This window comes from Anabrus simplex, chromosome 1, assembly GCF_040414725.1.
Source record: "Anabrus simplex isolate iqAnaSimp1 chromosome 1, ASM4041472v1, whole genome shotgun sequence".
NCBI lineage: Eukaryota > Metazoa > Arthropoda > Insecta > Orthoptera > Tettigoniidae > Anabrus > Anabrus simplex.
Window position 1 is genome coordinate 614,630,906 of NC_090265.1, and position 21,220 is coordinate 614,652,125.

The following is a 21,220-nucleotide window of genomic DNA, read 5'->3' on the forward strand; positions in this document are numbered from 1 at the left end:
TAAGTAATGAACATAAGTTAGAAATAAAATGAAGGGGGACGAAATTACGAACATTCCCTGATTTATGATAATGGCCGCTACAGTAACTCGTGCCAACCACCTGACGGTGGTGATTACACGCCAGGAACTACACCACACGACTGAAATGCGGTCCTGTATTTCGTACACAGTGCTCACTCTAGGAATAACAGGCTATTAATTAGAATGCTGCTCTAACTCAGCTCAGCATGAAAAATGAATCCTCCTCGTACACGGAAACTGAAGTTGGTACACACAGCCAACTCTCACAACAAGACAACGGGATGAGGCTACGCGTGTGCTCGCGGCTAAACATTAGGTTCTAACCCCAACCATGTATTGTAAATCCCTAGGGGGATGAAATTAGATGCAGGGATGGAGTTCGGCCCCCCTGCCTTAGTAGCAGGCCCGGCTCTACCACGAATGAAAGACAGGCTTGAGTAACCGGAACGGGATGCACTCAACAGGTATCATAACTAGGAGAGAAATAGTTTTATAGGCCATGTGCGGCCATGAGGTTCTGGGATTTACAAATTCAACTTGAAATGAATGTCAGGAAGCCAACATGGCTCAAGTGGCAGCGCGTCGGCCGCTGGGTTCAAATCCCGATCACTCCATTGTGAGATTTTGTAGTGTACAAAGCGGAGGAGGGACAGGATATTTTCCGGGTTATCCGGTTTTCCATAAAACTCTCCAATATCATTTCATTTGTTAGTCATTAATCAATAGAAGAGTGGAACAGGCGTAATTCCTATCCTCACCGCTAGATGAGGCTTCCTTCCATTCCTTACCCAGTCGAGTGACTGGAAACAGGCTGTGGATTTCTTTCTGTGAATGTCAGGAGGACGTCTTAACATGCATTTTAAGTCTGACCACATCGATCAATTCGTCGCCAAAACCTCCTGTAACCGCGGGGCTCCTGATGTTCCAACCGCTGTGTGATCATGAGATACAGAGTGTATCATAATTAATAGCGCAAATTGAAATAGCTATAAGCACACGATACTAGAATCAAAACCGTCTTAGCAAACATGGGTCGGGAGATAATTTAGAATTTGTGGTTAGCAGCCACCACTGACTTGATTATATGTAAACGTCATCCTAGTTGTGAAAAGATACCGGGATAACATTAAGAAAAATTATTCGATACTTTGGTAGAAGTGCAGTTATTTTTACAGAACAAGAAAACAGACTTACTCAATTTGTTACAGTAATCTGTTATAATGACTGTACAGAAAACTTACTCGTAATTAAATGAAGTGTTCAAAGATGCCTTTGCTTCAAGTATCGTGTATTTACATCCGTTTCAGCTTGCGCTATTAATTATAATACATCCTGTAGATGTACGTAAAAAGAGAGATATCCGGTGAATGCGCATGCCAATGATAGCGTAACGTTGTATATCCTATGATGTACTGTACCTTCTTCATAATGATAGACAAAACTAGCCGATGTTTACTACGATGTTGCAGGCGTGCGTGGGAAGTTGACTGAGCAACACCAAAATTCTCGTGAGTAAGCATTCATGTGATTCCAAGGACTGGAACAACCAAGCACACAACATGCCAGTCTTTTCGTTAGGTGGGGTGAGATGACAGTTGCAACCTGTAGGTAGATGAATTCGTTACTTCTTAACTTAACTATTCCATATGCTCTTCCCTATCACCACGTTCCGCTCATCACGAGCACTAAAATTTGTTGAAAGAATAATTTCCACGCCGGAATCTTATCTGTGTTAGTACGACAAATAATTGACAGCTGATATAATTGACAGTCGCAAATTCTATAATTCTTCCGCGATAAAATTCAGCGGTCAGTTTGTATGGAACTATATCTATCGGCTAGACGTACCTAAGCCGGCTGTGAACATGAACGGAGAGAGAACACACTTCCACTTTGTAACACTTTGTCTTTCCGTACTTACAGTACATACTTCCCAGGGGCGAGAGTGGTTCCTGTTCCGCCGCTAATCAAGTCGTTGTCCTCCCATGACCTATATACCCCTCATATGCCTTGTTGAACAGTTGCAGCCTTCCACGTGTTGAAGCTGAGTAACTCTAAAATGCTTAAAATTATTTCTATCAATATTGGTTTTGAGAGGTACTAAAGAGCTGAAACTTGTTCCGAAAAGCAATTATCTAATTTGGCAGTAAAACTACGAAGGTGGGTCACTCTCACGTTTAAGAAGACATAACACGTTCAGTGTTTGCATACTTTATGCTGACAGCTGAAGCTTGTTAGTCACTAGTCTTCAATACTAGTGAAATCGAAACTCTGTTACCACTTTAGTCCGTCCGTAACAGTGAAACTATGTTCATATTTCACGTTAAAATTCCGGTACTACAAGACCTCTACAAAATATATTATTATTATTATTATTATTATTATTATTATTATTATTATTATTATTATTATTATTATTATTATTATGGTTTTATATCACATTAACTACCTACTCTTACGGTTTCCGGAGACTTCGAGGTGTTGGAATCTTCGTCCCGCAGGAGATCCTTTAAGTGCGGGTAAATGTCACTGAGGGCACTGTTTGAAATGGAGAAGGAGGCGCAGTCACATGCGCGAAAAGCCGATCCACAACATTAGCACTGTGAAACCCCTTATTTTGGACCCCCTTTTGATTGGACCACTACATTAGTACTGTGAAACCCCTCACTTTGGACCCCTTTTTGATTGGACATATAATGAATTTGCGGTTTAATTCCCTACACTTTTACATGTTGCTCAAGCCACACTGATCCATTACCTGGGGTTTATAGCGACAACGGGAGTAGCAGGCACATTTTACCACTCATTGACCGTGCACCGAGATATCGAAGTGGACCTTGAACATGAAGGCAGACCTGGTTCAAATTCTAATTACCGGGCGAGTTGGCCGTGCGGTTAGAGGCGCACAGCTGTGAACTTGCATCCGGTATATAGCCGGTTCGAATTCCACTGTCGGCATCCTTGAAGATGGTCTTCCGTCGTTTCCCATTTTCACACCAGGCAAATGCTGGGGCTGTACCTTAATTAAGGCCACGGCTGCTTCCTTCCAACTCTTAGTCCTTTCCTATCCCATCATCGCCATACGACCTATCTGTGTCGGTGCGACGAAAAGACACTAGCAAAAAAAAAAATTGCAAATCCTAATTATTTCTTCGCACATGTCTTGCGTGTGAATATCAACGTCCTACGTTTCAAGGTGTTCTGGTTTTTATGAACATGAGTGTATAGCGTTTGTTTACAGTTTTAGCCGACATGAAATTTAGTCTTCTTCTTCTTCCCCTTCTGCCGTTTTTCCCACACCTGTGGGATCGCGGGTGCAAAATGTGTAGCACATGTGGATTTAGCCCTGTTTTACGACTGGATTCCCTTCCTGATGCCACCCGTATAAAGAAGGATGTAATCGCTATTACGTGTTTCTGTGGCGGTTGGTAGCGTAGTGTTTTGTCTGAATATGAGGGGGGAAAGTGTTGGGACAAACACAAATGCCTAGTCCCCAAGCCTGAATAATTAATCAGAAACTATTAATATCCCCGACCCGGCCGGGAATCGAACCTGGGACCCTCTGAACCGGAGGCCTTTATGATGACCATTCAGCCAAAGAGTTGGACTAGACATGAAATTCAGTGTAGTGTATAGATTCGAATAACCACACTAGCTCAGATGTTTCCTTTCCTGCACTGTTAGTGTAATTTTTAAATACTGGACACCCACCCTTCACATTGGACACTCCATTATATTGGACATATTTTTAACGAACCGCAGGTGTCTAACGTATAGGGGTTTCACTGTAGTAGCCTTCCGACTAAATGACTAAATGGTTAGCGTGCTGGCCTTTGGCCCAGAGGGTTCCGGGTTCGACTCCCGGCCGGGTAGGGGATTTTAACATTCATTGGTTAATTCCAATGGCTCGGGTGCTGGGTGTGTGTGCCGTCTTCAGCGTTAGAATTCATCATAGGTAGGGCCCCATCCTCATAGACGCGTAGGTCGCCTATAGGGCGTCAGATTGAAAGACCTGCACCAGGCCTCATCGGAGGCCACACGCCATTATTATTACTGTAGTAACCAAAAGTGCCAAGCTCCGAAACACTGCCTGAGAGTATTATTTAGAGATGCTTCGTTAAAAGAGAGAATCGGCTGACCCCAGACAGTCAATGGCAGAGCGAAATGTCCTTTCTAAACTGAGTCCTATCCGGATAAAAGTCATTTAAACAAATTTGTTATTATGGATGTTTTAAATGTCTATACATGGTGTTTCTCCTAAATGGCAAGATGCGGGGAGGTTAATAGGGATATGATACGGAGGATAGTAAGCCAAGAAGTATGGTCCAGTAAACTATTACTGCTTGTTAATTACAGTTTATCAGAACTAGAGAAAAACGCGCATCATGTTGCGTTGCCTCCAGTGAGTGAACAGATCTCCTCAATATGCAAATTCTTAAAAAGAATGTATTACAAAGGTTCCACCTACCCAGCACTTACAGTAAAATCGACCTTCAACAATTGAAAAGTCATACCTAAAACCCTGAGATTAGCCGATGATATTGTCATTTTATCTGAGTCTGCAGAATATATGGAGAAATTGCTGAATGGTATGAACAGAGCCTTGGGAAAGGAATCCAGATGACAATAATTAAATAAGGCCAAAACAAAAGGTAATGGAGTGACCGGGCGAGTTGGCCGTGCGGTCAGGAACGCGCAGCTGCGAGCTCGCATCCGGGAGATAGTGGGTTCGAACCCCACTGTCGGCAGGCCTGAAAATGGTTTTCCGTGGTTTCGCATCTTCACACCAGGCAAATGCTGGGGCTGTACCTTAATTAAGGCCACGGCCGATTCCCTCCCATTCTTAGGCCTTTCCTGTCCCATCGTCGCCATAAGACCTATCTGTGTCGGTGCGACGTAAGGCAACTAAGCAAAGAAAATCAAAGTAGTGGAGTGCAGTCGAACGAAGTCAGGTGATGCATTAAATCTTAATGGAAATAGATAAATATTGTTACTTGGGTAGTAAAATAATTAACGATGGCAGAAGTAAAGGGGACATAAAATGCAGACTAGCACAAGCAAGGAACGTCTGCCTTAAGGAAAGAAATTTGTTCACTTTGAACATTGATATAGAAATTAGAAAGATGTTTTTGAAAACTTTCGTCTGGAGCGTGGCATTGTATGCAAGTGAAACGTTGACGATAAGTAGCTCAGAAAGAAAGAGCTTAGGAGCTTTTGAAATATAGTGTTACAGAAGATTCCTGAAGGTGAGATGCATACATCGAAACACGAATGAAGAGATACTGAATCGAATTGGTTAGAGGAGATGGATTTGGCCAAATTTGACGGAAAGAAGAGATAGAATGATAGAATACATTTAAGATATCCAAAACTTGTTCAACTGGTTTTTGAGTGAAGTGTAGGCGGTAAGAAGGGTAACGGTAGACCAAGGTGTGAATATGACAAGCGGATTAGGGCAGATGTAGGATGCAGTACTTACGTAAAAATGAAAAAAAATAGCACAGGATATGATGGCATGGAGAGCTGCATCAAACCAGTTTATGGACTGATGACTCAAAAATAACAACAGAAACCTAAAAATAGAATATGTTTAGGCTTTATTGTGGTCATCCTCAGCTATATTCTAATAAACGTATTTAAATCGCGTTATAGTGGCGCGTTAAAAACGTGATACGCACTTTGAAACATACGTGTTCAAATTAAAATAGGCTCATTATTCTATAAAGAAATGTGTAACTGTTGTTTGCTTTCTTACTTAAAAAGTTCTTGGATGATTAAAACTTGGTCAATAATCCGTTTACTAATACAAATGACGCACATATTCCAGACTATACATGATATATATATTACAACATTTTTTACACAAATTAAAATAAATTTGCACATTGTTCTATAAAAGGACGTGGTTGTTGTTTACTTGTTTAGAAAAGTTCTTGAATGAATAAACTTCGTCAAAAATTATTTTGAAGAGACGAATAATTATAATAAATAAATACTAGGGTGAATGGCAGCTGAAGTTGCAATCACTGCTGTCTTATGTTCTTATAAAATGTGAAGTGTTTAACTCTGATGTCGGTACGGAACCTGATGTTTGAAATGTAGGGATTGAATGAATTGTCTCTTGTGGAAAAACTTTGTTCTAAAAAGAAAAAGAAAATAAAGAGAAAACGGAAGATGAGTGTACGAAAAAAAGTAGATTGAATTGGGCGAGTGAATAAAAACAAACTAATTTGTAAGGTGTACTCAACGTTGACTACAATGGAGCTGCCACTACGGTGATTCTATTCCGGCCCAGCGTGGACCCTGTTACACGATGCGTACTCATCGGCAGTCTCTATGGAGATCAGAGTACGGAAATGTACCGTACTTATTTTCGAATCACAATTACGCTTAAATTTCCTATGATGAATATGTTACTAAGGACAAGTTGCTCTAGTGTCAACAGATTCACGCTTGGATAAAAAATCGCTGTCTTAGCAGCATACAGTTGTACAGTAGCATAAAAACTGTGCTGAACTGGACTATACATCTTGGATTTGTTATCTTCCATTTAACATCACGAATCCCCATCTTACATTTTTTCATCAAGGAGATACAATAATAATAATAATAATAATAATAATAATAATAATAATAATAATAATAATAATAATAATAATAATAATAATAATAATAATAATAATAATAATAATAATAATAATAATTGTACCGGGCGGTACACCTCCGCTAATTTAAACTTTGCGCCAGTTGAAACTCCTCTACTGGAGGAACCCTGAACTTTAACTACAGTGTTAATTCTCAAGTTTTTCAGAAGATGTCACTACTTGTAAATTTTGAAGTGTTCTGAACTGTGTCGTTTTCGATGTATTTTTGTTTTGCCTGTAGTAAGAAGTGTGAACATTCTCTCCTAGATGGCACTACTGAAGGACTACAATTATGCACCCTAGTGCGAAGTGAAAGAACTGTGTTTTGGAGAAATTTTGGGTTTATAAGTTTGTTCCTTATTAAATTTCTTTCAGCTTTTGTTTAAGTTGGCAACGTTAACCCTTTCTTTCTGCCGGTTTTGAAATTGGCCAATCATAAATTTCTTAAATTAATTTTCGACCAATCGGGGCTTTCTTCCCCAACCTACTCTGTAACTGTGTTCGGTAACCAATAAGATTGTGTGGGCGGGTTGTAATCATTCATGAAACGTCTCCAACTTTCCGCGAGGGTATATAAACTGCTGATTTTCGGGTCTCCGCGCCATTTCAGTAACATCTATCATTGTGTAAATTATGTAGCAGGGGGCGGGAAGCGCCTCTTTCTTCGGGCAGCAGTTTAACCACCAGGTAATGGCCGTTTTATAACTTATTTTCTTGCCAGCTCAGCAGTTTAACCCTCGGGGCAGGTTCGAAATCTTTTACCATGTAACTTTCCCCTAAAATGTAAAAGAGTTTGGTTTAAATTCTGCCTCTGTAACTACATATTGGGATAGAGAGTGCTTAACCCTCTCGAGCTCCCACTCATATTGTTTTGAGGTGAACTTATTTTCACAACCGTTTCTTCCCTTCTAATATAATGTAAATCGTTTCCTTATATAAGTCACCTCTTTAGTATAGGATTAGCCCTTGCATTAGTGGCCTAGTGCCAAGTAGGTTTTAAAGAAGTGTATTAGGATTGCTAGTTACGCCTCCGCTCAAGTTTGTATTTTGGGGCCTTGTAATTTTCCTGTTTATTTACTAAATCGGCCTCAGTAAGTTGGGTATTTTTACCCCTGTGTGTATGTCCTTGGAGGACAGCTTGAAGGTGGAGTTTGGTGTGGCCTTTGATAGGCTGGAACTTTGAGAGCTGGTTGCTCTTCCAAAAATTTTTTGATTTCTGTGTGCCTCGAGCAGGCTTTACTGAGTAATAGGGAGCAAGAGCTCCTGGGCATGATTGGGGTTTTCTGCCCCTTTGTCAAACCTGGTATCTGGCTAAAGTTGGGCTAATTGCTCAAGAATTATGTGTCCGGCTCTCGGAGCCCAAATCCTGTAACACTGTAATTGTACATTTTCGATTTGTTGCTAGGCTACTGAGTACCTGTTATATTTGTTATTTCTTGATCTTGCAAAGAAAATATAACCTTGTTAAATTTTAAATTAACTTTAATTTCGTAAGTTGAGACCTGTTCATCCCAGCACCTTCTTTCACCTCTAACTACCACGGAAAACTCCGTAGTAACAACAACAACAACAATAATAATAATAATAATAATAATAATAATAATAATAATAATAACAATAATAATAATAATAATTTTATTTTTAGGTTCCACTAACCACTTTCACGCTTTTCGGAGACACCGAGGTGCCGGAATTTAGTCCCGGAGGAGTACTATTACATGCCAGTAAATCAACTGATACAAGGGTGACGTATTTGAGCACCTTCAAATACCACCCGACTGAACCAGGATCGAACCTGCTAAGCTGGAGTCAGAAGGCCAGCGCCTTAACCGTCTGAGGCTCTCAGCCCGGCATTCTGATCCGTTGTAAAATATTTAGATCAATCTTCTCGTTTATGAGCTTTGAAGATAGAGATTCATTTCACTAATAGCTTGAGTAAAAGGATCGCTAAGGTTACTGTATGGGTTTGGAAGGATGGATGCTGTGCACCTTGCTGAAGAGGCGGAATGAAGCTTGTACTTGTACAAAAGAATGCTTCGAGTTTCCTAGGTAGAAAGGAAGACTAATTAGGAAGTCCTCAGCTTATTAAATAAGAGAAAAGAGCTAACAACCGTGAAGGAACGAAAGCTCAGGTACATGGGGCACATCATGAGTTGTGAACAGTATGAACTACTCCAACTCATCATCGAGGAGAAAATTGATGCAGAACGATCTGTGAGGAGCCGGAAGAATTCCTGGCTTGAAGACTTGCGCCGTTAGCATGGACGAGCTTCAATAAGATTGAAATATTTCGCGCCAGTTTTACGAGTAATCATAATCAATTGGATCGCCAGCCTTCGTAGGGATACTGCGTCCTAAGAGGAAGGTTTACATTCAACGATAACACTTTTGGAAATCAAATCATTCTTCTGCTTCTACCACTTTTCCCAATTCTGTGTCGCACGTGCGAATTGGTCCTGCTTTACAGGCGGATACCTTTTCTGACGCCAAATTTGTATGTGCTTCGTGGGACCTAAAATAACTATTATTATTATTATCATTATTATTATTATTATTATTATTGATACGTTATCCCAAATAAGGAGCGCGTTTGAACTTATCAGCACTTTCATTTTTGTTTTCCTTCTTCTATTCCCGATATCTCTTCATCCACCCGCTATGTCCATTATTATTATTATTATTATTATTATTATTATTATTATTATTATTATTATTATTATTCCTGGATTTTTTCTTGATTTTCTGGGATCGGCGCTGATATGCATTAATCCCAATTTTACGGCCGGATGTCCTTCTTGTCAACAATCCCATGTGAAGTGGTGTAGGCCTATTCACTATTGTATGTTCCTACAGTGGTTTTTAAGGTACACATGGATTTGAATTAAGACCATCACAGACATTCAGCCTTCAATCCGGAGGGATCAAACGGACGCGGCTAAAATTTCCGATCCAGGCAAGAAACGAACCCGGAGACATCTGATCAATTAGCTAGGGACCTGGAATTATTATTATTCTTTTATTTGTGAATTAACCACTGAGGATCACGCTTGAATTTCATATTTTCTTTGTCTGATGTTTCTTCTTCCTGTAGTACTCCTTCATATGGGCGCTATGCTATTTCTTCTGTTCATCCGTCCAGGCTCTTCGCGTTTTTGCAGTTCTTTCGATTTGAAACCCGTCCAAGTTTTGAATGATGGTTCGAAATATTTTCCTGTCTAATATCTGAACTTCCTGGATGTTGGACTTCTCTAGATCTTTACGAACTTCCTTAATCCAGGTCGTCATTTTCTTCTTGTCCCACAGGTAGTTGAATAAATTTTTGGTTAGTCTGGTTTTGTCCATTCTGTACAAATGTTCGAGAAATGATAATCTCCTCTTTTTCACGGTTTCTGAAAATGTATCCACATTATTATAGACTTCAATGTTGTTTCGAAGTTTCCATCCGGTTTCAGTCTGGATTGGGCCCAAGATTTTCCGTATTATTCTTTCTTCCAGGATTTCCAGCGTCTCCAACTTGTAATTTATCAAGAGGCATTCGCTGGCATACAGATATTCTGTTTTTACCACAGTGTTGTAATGTCTTATTTTGGCATTCCTTTAGATGCATTTCTTGTTGTATATGTTTTTATTCAGTCAATTATTATTATTATTATTATTATTATTATTATTATTATTATTATTATTATTATTATTATTATTATTATTATTATTATTACATGAGTAAGACCTCCCGGTGAATTTTAAATCGTATATTCTCCGACTGTGCATCCACGTCCAGAAAAAATCGTGAATTCATGAAATCATAGTAGCTTTACCCTACATACCTCTGACATAAAAATGGTACCAAATGTAGAGTTTAGATGTCACTACTTGTCAGGAAGAATGTTTGTATTTACATATTATTAATACTCTTGATCTTCCATTGTTTATTTTAACTGTCTGAAGTTACCTAAACCGCAATTTATTTAATCCGCCCATCTAGAGGCGTGTTATTCAAGCTAATTCATCTATCAGAATATCTGATACGAATTTCGTTTAATCCAATCAAATGAGTTTTCACTAAAACATGTATATGGTGCTGCCTAAACCCTTATACAAAACGCAGCTTTAAACAAGGCATGGCAGTCTATTTTACAAAATGAACTACAGCGCGTGAAGCAAGGAAAGATTCCTATGCCCCCCTAAGTATGTAACCGCTAGGTCGCCGACACCGTCCCCAAATTATATGTAGGGCTTTCTCGTTCAAAAATAAATTTTACTTTCCGTCTTTAGATCTGTATATTTTCATTTTCCTTATCGAAATAGTTGAAATGTAAAGAATCACGAGTGTTTACCCTCTAAATTTAAGTTGGTGATTAAGCTTCCAACCATGTAAAGAATGTTTTCAGGTTTTTTTCGGCTTTACATTTCATATACTTTGTCACTTAGTAGCATGCGATTAGCCTCTGTGTCATAGGGTCAGACGCCCTCTCAGGAATCTTATACCGGGCGAGTTGGCCGTGCGCGTAGAGGTGCGCGGCTGTGAGCTTGCATCCAGGAGATAGTGGGTTCGAATCTCACTGTCAGCAGCCCTGAAGATGGTTTTCCGTGGTGTCCCATTTTCACACCATGCAAATGCTGGGGCTGTACCTTAATTAAGGCCACGGCCGCTTCCTTCCAACTCCTAGGCCTTTCCTATCCCATCATCGCCATAAGACATATCTGTGTTGGTGCGACGTAAAGCCCGTAGCAAAAAAAAAAAAGGAATCTTGTTTCTTAAATTAATTAGGAGTGCTTAGATTTCCGCCTCCATTTCACTCTGTACTTTCGGCATTGTAAATTTGAACCTTATTTTCTATTCCTTCGGCTGAGTAGTGTGGGTCATATGACTCTGTAAATCATCTCTATTTTTTTAGGGTAATCTTCATATTAGTTGTGTAGAGGTAATTTGTACGGCAGTGTACTACTGCTTTCTTCTGTGATGATGACCGACGCGGTCTTGGGTAAATATACATAGCCCACAATAGGGCAACTTGTACTCTGATGTAAAACAAACACCCGGGTTTAAAAACCATGTGCATTGTAAATCTTCGGGAAGCTAAGGTTTCTGTTTCTTTACTGTGTAAATTACAGAAGGGGCTACCTCCCACTTTGCCAGTCTCTGAAGACCTGCAGGTCAAAGATTTTGACTGTGTTACGCAAAAACAAAATGTATTTAATTCAGAATACTTTTGTAAATATTTTCGAGCCTTCGAGCTCCTCATGTTGTAAATATCCTGGAATAATCGATGTAAATTCTAGAACGTCTCATCTTTTGGTGTATAACTGAAGGTATCTTCCCGAATGCAATTATGAAAGAAAAGAAATAAACTTGAAATATGAATTTGCTAGCTATACGTAAATGCTGGTTAATCCTTGTCCAGAATTCACCCTCTTCATGTTTCTTTCCCCTCTCTTCTCCGTGGAAATAAGTAACGTAATTATTATTATTATTATTATTATTATTATTATTATTATTATTATTATTATTATTATTATTTAAAATATTGATAGTAAGAACCAAAGGAAGGAATTAAACAACTCAAATCCGTAGAACCCCGGCTTACTTTGTAGTTCGATCTTGTGTTTGAGACATCACGCTACCTGAATTCCCGTATGGATATTACAACCCAGAATCCACTAGTTACCTGGGCGGAAAACCAGTAACTAGCACTGCACTAATCCTGCCTTCTAATACAAGTTAAGCTCATCATACTGGTAATTCTCTTCCAGTTCTATTGCTATAGTGACAGTCCCGGTTGCAAGCAGTCCAACACAACATCGATTAATAGTGACAAACCCCAGCTCAATTATTGAAGTGCACTCTGCTGATGCTAGCGCTTGGATCGAGCAGGCTCTGTATTATGCAGAGCAAACGATCTTTGGTAGGCATCGATCGACAGCGTCTCCATTATCTTCCCTACTTAGTAACAATGTTCTCCCAGGAGAACCAGCAAATACTCAAGACTATCGAATATAATTTGTATATTAAAGTGGTGAATTAGCCCTAATTGAAAGAATTGCTAGTCTGGAAGGTCTTCCACTTGATCTCCAGTGGGAAGAAATAAAGAAGGCAAACCTCATTAAAGTCTCGTTCACATTAAGGGAAGTAATGGCTGAAATTTGGGATTTCTACAACTTTCAACTTATCACAACCAAATTTAAAACACAAGCACGTAGTTATAAGATAGACCACCATAGAAAATTTGAAGTTGATTAGTTCATTTGTATGCCTTTGCTGGCAAGATGTAGTGTTTACAGTGCGCTATGTCTTCTGGTATGGGCTAGAATAAAATTGTTACTTTCATTGACCTGTCTCAGCTTTATCCTTGGCTTTGACAATATGAAAGTGGCTGAGGTATGAGTGACGCTAGTAATGCCATTCCTTATGCAGCCAGTCCCTGCTCTGAATGGTGTGAAAATGTCGGTCATAGTGTCGGTTGGTGCAGGCATTTCAGTGGTCTTGGCAGACTGATGTGCAATAGCAACTTCTGACTCGGTGAGGAAAGCAACGGGAAACTACCTCACTCCTCATTTCCCTAGTACGCCTCTTCAATGACACCTAGGCCATCTATGACAGCTAATGGTGAACCTGTTGAGGATCCAACCAGCCTTCGGGCTGAATACCCAACATACATACATACTAGTTCATTTGTTGCAAAGTTAATAACAAATAATTTTTAATCTTTTAATGTTGCATAGAAAATGCTCTTTGCGGCAGATTTTTCATGTTTCTTGGGCTATAATTTGGCAGTTTTGTAAAAAATACCCGTATACTTAATAATAACTCTGGGTTTTTCAGTCTGATATAAACTAATGGCTATACGTTTTTTCATTATTCAAACAATAGGCAAAAATCTAGTGTTCCGGCCTAGCTATGGCTAGACCACCTAGTTGCTCGCTACCACTTTAGGACAGATAGCAGCACCCTTCAGCACCCAGCCGGAAGTGGTGTGGATGGAAGGGGATGAGAGACTGTTATGCTTGGGTGCCTCGTGCGAGAGGAGATGAGAACATGTGACTGACTGTTATCGAGGGCATCTGCCCATCAATACTCAGTATTATGTATTTATAATGTGTTATATATGTGTCTTAAATGTAATAAATGTTATTAATTAATCAAGTGAGTGAGTTACATTCAAAACATGGTCCAATTACCGGGCCGGATTATCTACACCACGAGGACCTCGTGAAAGCAGCGTGGCGTGTAGTATGGACGACTAGTTTCTACAGTAACATGGAAATACTTGGAAGTTCACTTCAATGACATCATCTGGCAGTACCAGGTTCGATGTTCCAGCACCAGAGGTAAACTAAACTGAAGGCAGGTCAGTACTATTCATTTAAGGCTCTCCTTTTCTCCTTGTTATTGTCTTACCCCCTCCATCATGGAATCTTCAACAAGGCAAAAGCTTCTTAAGCAGAGGTCGCGATTTAAAGCGCAACTTACCCGCTCGGAAACCTTCGTTGAGAATTTCATCGCTCAACAACATTCGAATTCGCATGAAATTAAATTGCGATACGAAGACATGAGTGCATTAATGTCGAAGTTTGATGACGTGCAGTCAGAATTAGAATTAGGAGACGCTGAAAACGAGCAAGCTCATGATCAGGCGCGTGCCGAATTCGAAACCAAATACTACAAGGTAAAGGGCGAAATGAGTAAAATAATAGCGAACCTTGAAGAGTCATCACGCGACACGGTAGATTCAGGAAGAACTCAGGTCAGCAGTGTCGCGAGTTTAAAGTTACCGGCTATTAACATTCCACATTTCGATGGAAAATACGAAAACTGGCTCTCATTCGCAGACAGTTTTCAAGTTATGATCCATAACAACAATAATCTGCCAAGTGTCCAGAAATTTCACTACTTAGCATCTGTTCTCAAGGGCCCAGCCAGCCAATTAATTCAAAATTTACCCATCACAGAGGCAAATTATGAGGTAGCGTGGAAAATGTTGAAGGACAGATTTGAGAACAAGAAACTAATAGCAGCTACTCATGTTAAGGCACTCTTAACTTTAAAATCAGTCTCCAGTGAAACAGCCACAGAACTGTTAAGGTACTCTAACACTTTTAATAGTCATTTGAATGCACTCAAGGCCCTAGAACTTAACATTCCATTGCATGAAGTTATTTTGACTCAACTGTATGCTCAAGGACTTGATGCTTGTACTAGACGAGACTGGGAATTATAACAAGCAGACACTCGGGTTCCATCACTTGATGACTTGCTGTCATTTGTTGAGCATAAACGGCAAGCTCTGGAGAACTTCCCTAGCTCACAGCACACTGCACCATCACACAGACAACAAGCTGACAGAAATAAGCCTAAACCTCAAGGGGATACTCAACCACGTTACACTTACACCACTACCAGTCTCATAAAGTGTCCCTGCTGTCATGGTAATCACCCGATATTTAAATGTGAAGAGTTTGCAGCTCTCAGTGTGGAAGATAGACAAAGAAGGGTTAAGGAAATGGACTTATGTTTTAACTGCTTGCGTACACAGCATTCTGCCAAACAGTGCAAATCACGTGGCTGTAAATTATGTAGTAGGAAGCATCACACATCATTACATAATCCATCAGGTAGAGAGGGAAGTACAGCCCATCAAACTGCATCCAACTCCTCTCACACATACTGCAATACAAAAGACCCTGTAGGGGTTCTGCTGTCCACTTCCATGGTCAAGGTACTAGATTGTAGGGGGCAAATGCAGGTCTGCCGGGCACTTCTTGACAGTGGCAGCCAGGTTAATCTTTGCACTGAAAGTCTAGCACAGCGATTAGGCCTTAAGAAAATGAAGAATTCCATACCAATCAGCGGCATAAATGATTCCATTTCTCAATCAAGGTACAGTGTTCAGTTAGATTTGCAATCCACTGTACGTAACTTCACTGTGAGTATGACTTGCTCTGTATTTCCACGTATCACAGGTAACATGCCCAGTAGTTACATTCAGCATGAGCATTGGAACTTGCCCACTGATTTGAAGCTCGCTGACCCCAAGTTCTTCCAGCCAGGTGACATTGAATTGTTAATAGGCGCAGAACATTTCCTTTCATTACTGAAACCTGGGCGCAGAACTCGATCACCAGATTATCCTATCCTTCAAGACACTGAACTAGGATGGATTATTGCTGGACACTACCATCGTAGGGAAGAGAAAAATCCTACTCTAACTACATGTTTCTTGAAGTCAGAGGACAGGTTAGACATCCAACTACAACGGTTCTGGGAAATAGAAGAGCTTACATCACGAGTCATGACAAGAGAAGAGAGAGCCACAGAAAAACATTTTACAAAGAATACTACTAGGGATGCTACAGGTAGATTCATAGTTCGCTTACCCCTCAAGCAGAAACCTGAGGTTCTGGGAAACTCCTTCAATCATGCCATGTCAAGACTAACTCAATTAGAACGGCGTTTCAGCAGGCAGCCCTCACTTAAGCACTTTCTTCACGAGTATGAGGCGATGGGGCATATGGTTAAGGTGGATACATCTACTCAGTCAGGGAATAAAGGTGGAAGCTATTATCTACCCCCATCATCCAGTTTTTAAGCTTAGTAGCTCGACTACCAAAACTAGGGTTGTATTTGATGCATCTTCTAAAACTTCTAATAATATTTCATTGAATGATATATTAATGGTTGGAACGACAATACAACAGGATCTTTACTCTATCATTCTAAGATTCAGAATGCATACCTTTGTCTTCACCGCAGATATTGCTAAAATGTATCGGCAAGTCATGGTTCATGCAGATGATAGGAAACTTCAGCGGATTATCTGGAGGGAATCACCTAGGGACCCACCCTCTCACTATGAACTGACAACTGTAACATATGGTACAGCATCAGCACCCTTCCTAGCTACCAGATGCCTGCAGCAACTTGCTGAAGATGAAAAATCGAGGTTCCCCAGAGCAGCACAAGTTGTTCGCAGAGATTTTTATGTTGATGATTTATTAAGCGGCTGTGACGATATCCAGGATGCTCTTCAGTTGCAGTCTGAAATTATTAATTTACTAGAGAGTGGAGGATTTCACCTCAGAAAATGGTGTTCAAACCACCCAGCATTACTAGAAGCAGTTTCAGAAGAGGACAGGGAAACCCAGCTGCCTTTAAGTCTTGATGAAGGCACTAGCGTGAAATCTTTAGGCCTATTATGGCATCCAGTTACTGATCATTTTCTCATTTGTGACAATCTGTATTCAGACAGTCCCTATCATGCTGACTCTCATGTAACTAAACGAAAGGTCTTATCTGTTATTGCATCAATATTTGATCCACTTGGGTTGGTCAGCCCTTTGGTAATTTCTTACAAGGTTTTTATGCAGAAACTTTGGCTAGTCAATCTGAACTGGGATGACAGACTACCATCTCAACTAGTCAGAGAATGGGAAGAACTTCACTTTAAGCCACAGGCAGTAAGAGAATTTTATATTGAGCGGTTAGTCACATGTAAGGGACCCCCTGTTGATATACAAATTCATGGTTTTTCTGATGCTTCAGAACAAGCTTATGGAGCTTGTCTTTATGTACGGTCTGTCGACAAAGGGGGACAGACCTGTGTCAGATTATTATGTTCTAAATCCAGAGTAGCACCGGTGAAGAAACTGACACTACCAAGACTTGAACTGTGTGGAGCGCTACTACTTGCCTGACTACTCCACAAGACCCTTCCAGCTTTGTCTCTGCCAGTCAGCAAGCTGTACCTGTGGACAGACTCCACCATTGTATTAGCCTGGATCGCATCTCCTGCTACTCGCTGGAAAACATTTGTGGCCAACCGAGTCTCTTCAATTCAAGAATACACTCACAAGGCTGAATGGAGACATGTTCCTACCAGTTGTAATCCAGCAGATTTAATATCCAGAGGTGTTGCTCCAGAACAACTACGAGGTATGAACCTGTGGTGGCACGGACCATCCTGGTTAACTGAGCCCACTGAATCATGGCCAGACACAAGCTCAGCCCATGCAGAAGAGGAACTACCTGAGTCACGAAGCACACTTCCTGTAGTTATGTTGATAGGTACAAACTGGGATGAACTTATGCTGAAGTACTCGTCACTGTCCCGACTGACTCGAGTTACTGCATATTGTTGGCGATTTATTCACAATAGTGCCAATCCTCAAGACAAGAGGTTAGGGATATTAAGTACACAAGAGCTGCAGATGGCCTTGCACTCCTGTATCAAAATTGCACAGCAAGTGTGTTACGCTCAAGAGATAGCCAGTCTCAACTCTAAGTGTTGCATTTCAAGGAAAAGTAAAATTGCAGATTTACATCCTTTCTTAGATGATAAGGGAATGCTAAGGGTAGGAGGAAGACTAGTAAATTCAAAACTACCTTATGACAATAAGCACCAGCTTATCCTTCCTCCCCAGCATGCTCTCACAAACCTTGTTGTGATGGCAGAACACATTAGGCTTTTACATGCAGGTGCTCAATTAGTAATTGCATCATTAAGAGAAAGATTCTGGATTCCCACGGCTAGGGCAGTTGTTCGAAGAGTCATCCACAAGTTCCTGACCTGTTTTAGATTCAAGGCGTCAACAGCTGAACAGCTGATGGGACAGCTCCCAGTTACCAGAGTGCAACAGAGTCACCCATTTCTTAATGTAGGAACTGATTATGCTGGTCCTTTCTTCGTCAAGAGGGGAAATGTAAGAAGCAAACAGACAACGAAGAGCTACATTGCATTGTTCATCTGTCTGGCTACCAAGGCTCTTCACCTGGAGGTGGTGAGTGACCTCTCTACTGATGCCTTTATGGCAGCCCTGAGGGGATTCATAGCTCGACGTGGGAAATGCTCCATCATCTATAGTGATAATGGGACTAACTTCATTGGTGCCAATAGAAGAATGCAGGAGCTCCAAAAACTATTCCTTTCAACCAGCTTTTGTGAAGAGATAAGGAATTCATTAGCGATGGAAGGCATCACGTGGCACTTTATACCTCCCAGCTCTCCACACTTTGGCGGACTGTGGGAAGCAGCTGTCAAGTCCATGAAGTACCACTTGAGAAGAGTTGCGGGTTATGCGCTATTGACATTTGAGGAGCTATGTACCCTTACTGCACAGATAGAAGCCTGTATTAATTCTCGCCCCCTATCTGCCTTATCTAATGACCCCAGTGACCTTAATTATTTATCACCTGCTCATTTCCTAATTGGTGCCCCCCTTACAACCATCCCTGAGCCTGACATTACTGACCTGCCCATCAACAGATTGTCTCGATGGCAGCATATCCAGTCAATGCAGCAGCAGTTGTGGAAGAGGTGGTCTGCCGATTACCTGAACTCACTGCAGCAGAGGAAAAAGTGGACCTGTCCCAAGGAGAACCTAGCTACTGGTACAGTTGTTCTTCTGAAGGAGGACAATCTTCCTCCTCTCTGTTGGAAGTTGGCTGTGGTGGAGACTGTTCACCCTGGGAAGGATGGACTTGCACAAGTGGCTACCATCAGAACAACCAGTGGTCTTTTTAAACGACCTGTTAACAAATTAATTCCATTAACTATTGAGAACTAAACAGGATCGTTGTGGCTAAAACATAAAGTGTTTCATGTGAATATTTTTTCTTGTTCATTTCAGAGTGTAATTATGGTGTTGTGTGTGTGATTTCAACTGAGAACTTACAGTGTGCTTAATTCATACTGCATAATAATGGATGAGGACACAGTCAACCTACTTAGTACCTTCTGTTAACAGTGTGTAAATATTTTGTTGCTTATGTTTCTGTTTTGCCTATGTTTATATGTATATTTTGTTGAATGATCAACTCATTTTGGTTACTGTACATGAACTCTGTATGTCAGTGCCTGTGTGATATTTGAACTGAACGCTCATGAGGGCATATCAGGCAATTTAATTCAGTTGAATCATGGTGATTCAACGGTGGGAAGCATGTTCCGGCCTAGCTATGGCTAGACCACCTAGTTGCTCGCTACCATTTTAGGATAGATAGCAGCACCCTTCAGCACCCAGCCGGAAGTGGTGTGGATGGAAGGGGATGAGAGACTGTTATGCTTGGGTGCCTCGTGCGAGAGAAGATGAGAACATGTGACTGACTGTTATCGAGGGCATCTGCCCATCAATACTCAGTATTATGTATTTATAATGTGTTATATAAGTGTCTTAAATGTAATAAATGTTATTATTTAATCAAGTGAGTGAGTTACGTTCAAAACATTTTTTCATTATTCAAACAATAGGCAAAAATCTAGTTTGGAGTTATTGTAGAAACAAAAGTGTGAAGGTAATATACAAGTGATAAAATACAGAAGTGCTTTTAATTCCTGTACATATTGAAACATTATACACCTCCTTGGCTCAGGCGGCAGCGCGTCGGCCTCTCACTGCTGGGTTCCGTGGTTCAAATCCCGGTCACTGCATGTGAGATTTGTGCTGGACAAAGTGGAGGTGGGACAGGTTTTCCTACTGGTATTCCGGTTTTCTCTGTCATACTTAATTCCAGCAAAACACGCCAATATCATTTCATCTGTCATTCATAAATCATTACCCCGGAGGAGTGCGATAGGCTTCGGCAGTCGGCACAATTCCTGTCCTCGCCGCTAGATTGGGGCTTTATTCATCCCATTTCTGACCCGGTCGAATGACTGGAAACAGGCTGTGGATTTTCATTGAAACATTATCGAAAAATTTCAGGTGAACCTGATAAGAACTCTGTCGCAAGGGGCATTTTATACACGCAATGAGCAGAAAATATTTTAAGCGACAAAAAATGTAATTGAATGTGTTAAGGCACATACTTGCTTTAAAGATGCTCTGAACTGTAAATTACTCCCTCAGACTTCTGTATTATTATTATTATTATTATTATTATTATTATTATTATTTTGCTAGGGGCTTTACGTCGCACCGACACAGATAGGTCTTATGGCGACGATGGGATAGGAAAGGCCTAGGAGTTGGAAGGAAGCGGCCGTGGCCTTAATTAAGGTACAGCCCCAGCATTTGCCTGGTGTGAAAATGGGAAACCACGGAAAACCATCTTCAGGGCTGCCGATAGTGGGATTCGAACCTACTATCTCCCGGATGCAAGCTCACAACCGCGCGCCTCTACACGCACGGCCAACTCGCCCGGTATTATTATTATTATTATTATTATTATTATTATTATTATTATTATTATTATTATTATTAAAGCGTCTTTATTGTGGCGAAGTTAGGGCTCCCGGCCCTTTCTTACACTTAACCACTTCATGTACGCACAGTCTAGACCTACTACGGGATAAGTATATTCCAGCGGGATTTATGAAATGGTAGTCCGAAAGTACAACCTGTGAAAATAAAGTTCGATGAATGAAGTCAGAACGGTCGATCCGGCAACACTGGCGACACACAACGCTGCACCTGCGTAGCAGCAGGTTTTGACCACCTGCTCCCAACGTTGTTCAGTTGAGCATCGTGTGTGTACCGAGTAAGACCTGTTTAACACAGTGCGTATTTAGTGCGTTTGTTTTGAACTGCGAACAGGAATATGAACGACCAAAAGATAAAAAAAA